This window comes from Crocodylus porosus, unplaced genomic scaffold, assembly GCF_001723895.1.
Source record: "Crocodylus porosus isolate Cpor-Errol unplaced genomic scaffold, CroPor_comp1, whole genome shotgun sequence".
Classification (NCBI taxonomy): domain Eukaryota; kingdom Metazoa; phylum Chordata; order Crocodylia; family Crocodylidae; genus Crocodylus; species Crocodylus porosus.
In genome coordinates, this window is record NW_017728950.1 from 51161799 (window position 1) to 51168734 (window position 6936).

Sequence of the window (6936 nt, forward strand, 5' to 3'; positions counted from 1 at the left end):
CCCCCCATGGAATAACCACTGAAGCTGACCACCCAAATAACTGGAATTAATTTATTGTCCCAGCTTTCTTACAGCTGACTCCTGCCTTCTATGGATATTAGGACATATCCAGCATAGTATATTTATATGCTTTCTTGGGTCGTGACTTGTTATTAACAAATAAGATTCTTAAAAAAGTGTTTTTATTAACCCTTTGCAATCTACTGTGTATTTTAATTAACAGTTGATATTTTATAGTGATAAGTTTTTTGCTTGTTTTAGGACTATATGGAATGAGAAGGATGAAATATATAGCCTATCTATTAATCCAGTTATTGTCATTAACTCTTGTGTTGTGTTCTGTTCCATTGTGCTAAAAGCTATTTGCAACTACAATCTGCAACTGCATTTGTGCACTTCCTTTTGGTTTGATCTTTTTAAAATAATTATAGTTCAATTATTTGGATGTGAAACAGTGAAGTAACTCTTTTGTCCTTAAATATAAATAAATGTGCATTTCTCTTGTCTCTGTTTACCTTTTGCATTTAGGTATTGATGGATTAGAATTAGGCTGCAGCACGGATTGGGAAAATCTCCCAGCATCCTCTTCCTGCAGAGGCATCAGCAGCCAGCATTGACTGTAGCTGCTGCCACTCTAATTGACGTTTCTTTTAAATTCTGATATGGAGAGCTCCTGTAACGCCAGCTGCTGCCTTGTGAACTTTTATCTCTCTTTTTTTTTTTTGCTTGATAACTAATTAATAAGAACCCCATAGCTATTGAGAAATAAAACAGACTGTTCATTTTTCTCTATATGCTCTTTGCTGGCATTTCTGTGTCTAGTGGAAAAGAGGACGAGTGAGAGAGAGAGAAAGAGACTTTATTTTTTTAAAATAGGAACTGCATTTACTCATCTAAACTTAACTACTGACTTCATCCTGTAAGTATATTGTGTCTGCTTTATTGTCCCTGAAATCATGGTTGCAGTAGTCATATTAAATTTATGAATGGTTATGTTGGAAAAATCTGCTTTTGTAGAAATGTACAACAGAAAAGCTGTGGTTTATATGCAGTTCATTCTGTACGCTTTGTTTAAAGGGAGAAAAATTATGTATTCAGGATGCTTTATGAAGTAATTGTTTTTCGTATGTACTTTGCAGTGGTGAACGTTGCTCCTAGCAAGCAGCAGTTTCTGTGCTGATGTCAGTAATTAATCAGTTAGGATGTTGTTGGTTGTAGCAATACTGCAGGTGTATATTTTGTGAAGCTTCTTTTGAAAATGCGGCAATACAAAGGACAGCATCAATGTTATGGTGACTTACTGCATTTACTGAGTTTCTCCCTCTGTGGCAGCAGTGATCATGAAAGCATTTATGCAGTTTCGTTCAGCTTAATTATAATAATTTGCTTTAAAGGACCTGTTAGGATACTGTTAGATTTTTTTGAGAGCATAATTGATAATTTTAAGATCTGCAGCATTAGCTACATGAACTCACACTGTGAATTGTGAAGTTGAGAAGAAGGGTCTTGGCAAAAGGACCACTCTCTCCTAATTGTGATCTTGGATCTGGGCCAGCATGTGTGACGCAGTCATAGTCCCACAAACATTTGGCCTGATTTAGTGTTTTATATGCTGGAGGATTTGTATATTTTCCTAAAGAAATTTTTTTATATGCTGCATTTTGTTAAAAATGTTAGCCCAATAAGTGTTGTATCAATATCTGTGTACATTAGTGTAATTTTATTTTCTGTTTTCGTTGTTTCTGTTTTTCAGTATCTGTCCTATTTTTTACATACATGTATAAAAATAGTAAAAAATATTTCCACGTTTTTGAAGGTAAAAAGCCAGATTGTTTGCCCTTCTTTAGAGTATTATCTTACTCCACAAAACAATGTAATTGCATAATACAGTATTGGGTGCTCTTGAAGAAAATCTTTTTGGACAGATTCTGATACAGTGTTAAACTTACTATGTGCCTTATCCGCATCTTCACACAGAGTAAGTAACAAAACAAATTTGTGTACTAGCAAGTAAACATACATATATGTGTATGTGCATGTATACAGTATATGTGAAGATTTCCCTTCAGGATCATGGAAATGTTTCCTGTAAATTTCCTGTTCAATTATAAAAATGGACCATTAGAAAATAACTATAAAGTTAAATTATTGAACTTGTTTATTCCTGAACAAATCTAATTAAAACACTAGTCTTCTATTTTTGTATTGGTTTATTATGTATCCTGACAGGTTCTTTAACTGTCAAATATTCCCTCCCCACCCCCCAACCTGCAGACCAATGCCAGTCACTTTTTTTCCTCTTTAATGTTTGCTTGTTTTAAATAGTGCTGATATGAATGTAGCTACTATGTTTGGAAACTACAATGCTGATGGTAAATACAAATTACTAAATTACAGATGTTACATTAAATTCATGTCTTATGTAAATCAACTTTACTTTGGTATTATTATTCCCCAACTAAAATTACTTCAGTGGACTTAAATCAGGGGTGGGCAAAATGCGGCCTGCCAGGCCATTCTATCCAACCCTCAGGGCCCCTAAAAGATTTAGAAAATTAATATTAATCTTCCCTGAGCTGCGTGTTATGTGGCCCTCAATGGCTTGCTGAAACTCAGTAAGCGGCCCTCTGCCCAAAATAATTGCCTGCCTCTGTCTTAAACCATGGATGGGTGATGCATATGGCGTTTTTACATAATGTAATGGTAATCTATGCAATCAGCATGTCTTGATTTCCCCCCCCCCACACACACTATATGGTTGGTTCATTTAGGAAACATTTGGGTCCTGTTCACTGTGCATTTGTAGTACTTCTGTTCTTAGATGTGGCAAAGTAATCCTTGACCTCTGAAAATGCTGATATCTCCTTTAAAGTTGTTCAAACATCTGACTCATGGAATGACTTCATTGTTTGGTCCTCGAGATCCTCACAAGCTAATGACACCATAAGTGCTACAGCGCTTCTGTTCGGCTAAGAGACCTGACTTCTATAGCTTCCAAAATGCTAGAGTAGATTCTGATGGGGAGATAAATTTATCTCCTAGAAGAAAAACTTGCTGTTAAAGTATTTGAGAAATTCAGACTCAGATTTTACTTCTGTCACAGACTTCTCTGACATATTGCTTACTTTTTGCTGTATTTTCATTCACATCAGATTAAAGAAGGATAATAACATCTTTCCATTTCCCAAGGATAAATTCACTTTACCTGGTACTCAGATAAGGTGTCACATAAGTATCTAGGTAAAACAATTCTCTTAGGATGTTGTCTTTATAAGCAAAAGAAATCTCTAAAGTTATTATAATAAATTTGAGATGATAACAATTTGAATTGCTTTACTAGGTGGAGGGAGTAACACGGGATGGTACTTCTAGTATAGTAACTTCTAACTTTGTATGTTGTTTTCTTATGACATTCGTAAATAATACAATTTGCCATTGTTCTGATTCCCTGCCAGCATCTCTCCCCCCAGTATAAAATTCTGATAACTTGTCACTAAAGAGCAGGATAATTTGCCATTATTTGCATTCCCCTTGGAATAGCAGATTAACCAGAGTTTCTTTGTATTCCATTATTTGTCTGTATACTTATCCGAGGGTTGTACAGTACCTAGTACAAGGGTCCTGCTTCACAGCTAGATAGTTTTTTTAGGTAATAACATAATATAAAGACACAACGAAACAGTAAAGATCAGAGTGCCAGCTAAGGTTTTTCAAGGTATCATAACAAAAGAGAGTAAAAAAAAGTAAAGGGCTACAGTCAGTTTTTTTTGAGAGAGAGCTTCTCTATCCTGTGTTCTCTTGGACACTCGGATCGAAAGCAAGCAGATGCAGAGAGGGCAAGAGCTACATCTAAGACTCTTCTAAAAGAGAAGAATCATCTTTACTAGTTGTCACAGGCATAAACAGAATTAGTCAAGCTCCTGGCTTGTCCCTCCCTATTGTTGAGTCCAAAAGGAAAGCAGATGTCCGAAAGGAAGCTGCTGAGCCCTGAAATTATATAAAAATAGAAGGGACAGAATTTTAAATTGGAGTTTAAAATGAAAGCTAGTAATGGTATGGGATAAAAAAAAAACCCCTGTTGAGTAAAACATTTTCCATTAGAAAGCACCTGGGACTGGGTCCTGGCAAGCAAGAAAAAATTAAGAATGCCTTGCATATTTTATCTTTTTATTGCAAAGGGATATGCAAGAGGGAATGTGGTACTGTGATGGGAACTGCCATCTATGCTGTGGCAGTGTTCATATCAGCTTTTGTTGAGGCTTCTTGGAACTACTGGAGTTGGATACTTTTACAAGAAATTTTGGGCAGAACTTCCTGATTCTACCTTCTTTCCAAGCAGTCATATACTCACATTAAACAACGAATTTGTTGTTATATTAATATGTTAAAAATAAAGTGTTTGAGAAAAAACTTCTAGGCATCTTACCTGCATATGCACAAATAATTTTAATAAATGTGCAACATAGTACTATTAAGTGCAAACTGTAAACTCAGTGTAGCAAAACTGGGTGTCAGAAGCATATCTGTCCTTTTTATGTTCGGATGTGTGAGGTGGTAGAATAGTATCTAGTTATTACATTTTGTATTATGGTTTGTAGCCCAGTTCAGGAGATCAGTCTTGGGAAAAGGTATCAAGGGCACAGCTTGTGTGAACCAGTGGCATCTGGCCTGTGGGGTTCACCATAGGAGAACTGTGGCAACATGAATTGCAATGACTCCTGAAGCCATGACAGTTAATATTGCTGCCGCTTCTCCTGCTAGAAATTGGGTGGTGGAAGGAATGGTGGCTTCCGCAGCTCTGGGAGCTGGGACAATTAACACGGCTTCTGCCAAATTTGCAGTTCCAGGGGCAGCCTTGTGAGCCATATGACACAGCTTCATGCTCTGGCTTCACCCAGCAGGACTGGCGCTACACGTGCCCAAGTTTGATGTACCTCGTAATGCTGATGGAACTGAGAGCAACAGTCAAGTTGTCATTGGAGTGGGCAGTTGCTCAAACAGCTTTTCCATGTTCAGTTCTGGTGCTTGAGGTACCATGTTTAGCAAACCTTCCTCCCTCTGAGTTTTCTCCTTCTCCTCCCTATGTCCCTGTTCCTCTTTCTCTCTCAGGTGAGAGAAACTGGTTGTTTGACGATTTTTTTGTATATGAGTGCATACATAGTCACTATGAATTTCATGTAACAAAACATCCCTCTTTTGTTTACTTTCTGGCTTAGTGTCCTCTCTTCAAGATGCTATGTTGTGAAGTTGAGGTCAGGCGCTGCCATCCCAGACTTGTCACTTTATATAGCCACTAAGACTTGTATTCCATGTTGTCTGAGGAAATACTTAATGCTATTAATGATACAACTCTAGATCAGTGTGAGTTGGATAGAGAATAAGTGGAAAAAGACATTCAAGCTCACTGACCTGTTGTTATTGTTGACTCTTAAATCAGCGCAAACTTAATCATAGAGAAGTAAAGCTGGAAGGGACTTCCCTAGATCACTTAGTCCAACCCCCTGCCTGAGGCAGGATCATCCCTATCCAAATTATCCTATACAAATCCAGTCAGAACTCTTAGTAAAACTTCCATCAACCCTGACACAATACCAGACATAACACCTTAACTTCCCACAGGTAGAGCAGGGGCACCATGGCAGCCAAAGTCCTGCTTCTGTGAAAAGTTGTTAATATATGGTCAAGAGATTCCAGGTAGAGGACCATGCCCTTTGCTCCAGAGGAAGGCAAAACTCCCCGCAGTCCATGCCAGTTTGAACATGGGATAGAATTCCTTTCTGACCCCAAATGTGGCAGTTGGTCTGACCCTGAATGGAGATTCAAGATGCTTTAGTTAATTGTCCCAGTGGGAACCTCTGGGTTTAAGTCCCAGCAGGAGCATTGGCATGCCCCAGTAAAAATCCTGACTTGGCTGCAGTCAACACCCAGTGCTTCTGAGGAAGGTCAAAAAACCAAACAAACCCTGACACTTGTAGCAGAAAAGAGTTGGCAGGAGAGAAGGATTCCTTCCCAGCCCTGTGTGTCAATCAGCAAAGCCCGGAAGTATGGGTGATTCCTATAGCAGAATGTAAGCATAGCTACGCCTATATCATCCTCAACCAATGGCTGTCCAGCTTCTTGAACACCTCTAGTGATGGAGAGTCAACAAGTTCCCTAGGCAGTCTCTTCTACTGCTCGCTTGTTTTAACAGTGAAGTTTTTCCCCCCCCTAATATCCAGTCTAAACCTGCTTTGCTGCAACTTTGGTCTATGACATGAAAGCAGTCTTCAAATGAGTGCTGCCATTGTTAGCGCTGGTGTCTCCCAGATAGTGCTAAAGGATCCTTAAAGTATAATTAACTCTTAAATGGAACATGAAATATGAATGCAGACAACTCAGTGTTCTAAAATCAAAGTCTAACTTTATAAATACAACACATATTATCTTAGCAGTTTCTATATACAGAGAGAGAAAAACATTCAGTACAAAGATCACTCCCAATCCCAGATGTTACTTTGCTCAACAGAAAACATGGCCTCTTATTTCCTGGAAGCAAAGGGTATGTTGTTGGCTGGGATAGTCCAGAATGGTGTTGAAGGCTGGATTTATGATGACCATGCCTAACTTTCTTGCTGCCTCCTTTTCTGCTTTTCTTCAGCTTCACTCCTTCAATGACTCTTTGCTTTTGGATTATTCTCTCTGTGGTCAGCATGCTGTCCATATTTTGTCCTGTCAGCATATTCCATTGTTCAAAAGACACATTACGAGCACACCTCTTAATTTGGCTTTTGTGTGGTGTCTTACTTTGGGCATTGTCTGTTGTTCTCACTTATCATAGTTTCATAGTAGCTAGAGTCGGAAGGGACCTAGGAAGATCATCTAGTCCGACCCCCTGCCTTGGCAGGAAAGAGCACCGGGGTCAGATGACCCCGGCAAGGTGCTTATCTAACTTCCTTT

At 38.5% G+C, this 6936-nt stretch overlaps 1 protein-coding gene across 1 annotated transcript in view; it reads left to right on the forward strand.

Annotated features, from left to right (window-relative positions):
- Positions 1–848: 848 nt before the first annotated feature.
- Positions 849–6936, forward strand: part of TTC39B (tetratricopeptide repeat domain 39B) — a 71093-nt gene continuing 65005 nt past the window's right edge. Inside the window, exon 1 of the mRNA XM_019554739.1 lies at positions 849–919. The gene's annotated coding sequence lies outside the window, so the exon portion shown is untranslated. The remainder of the gene's footprint in view (positions 920–6936) is intronic.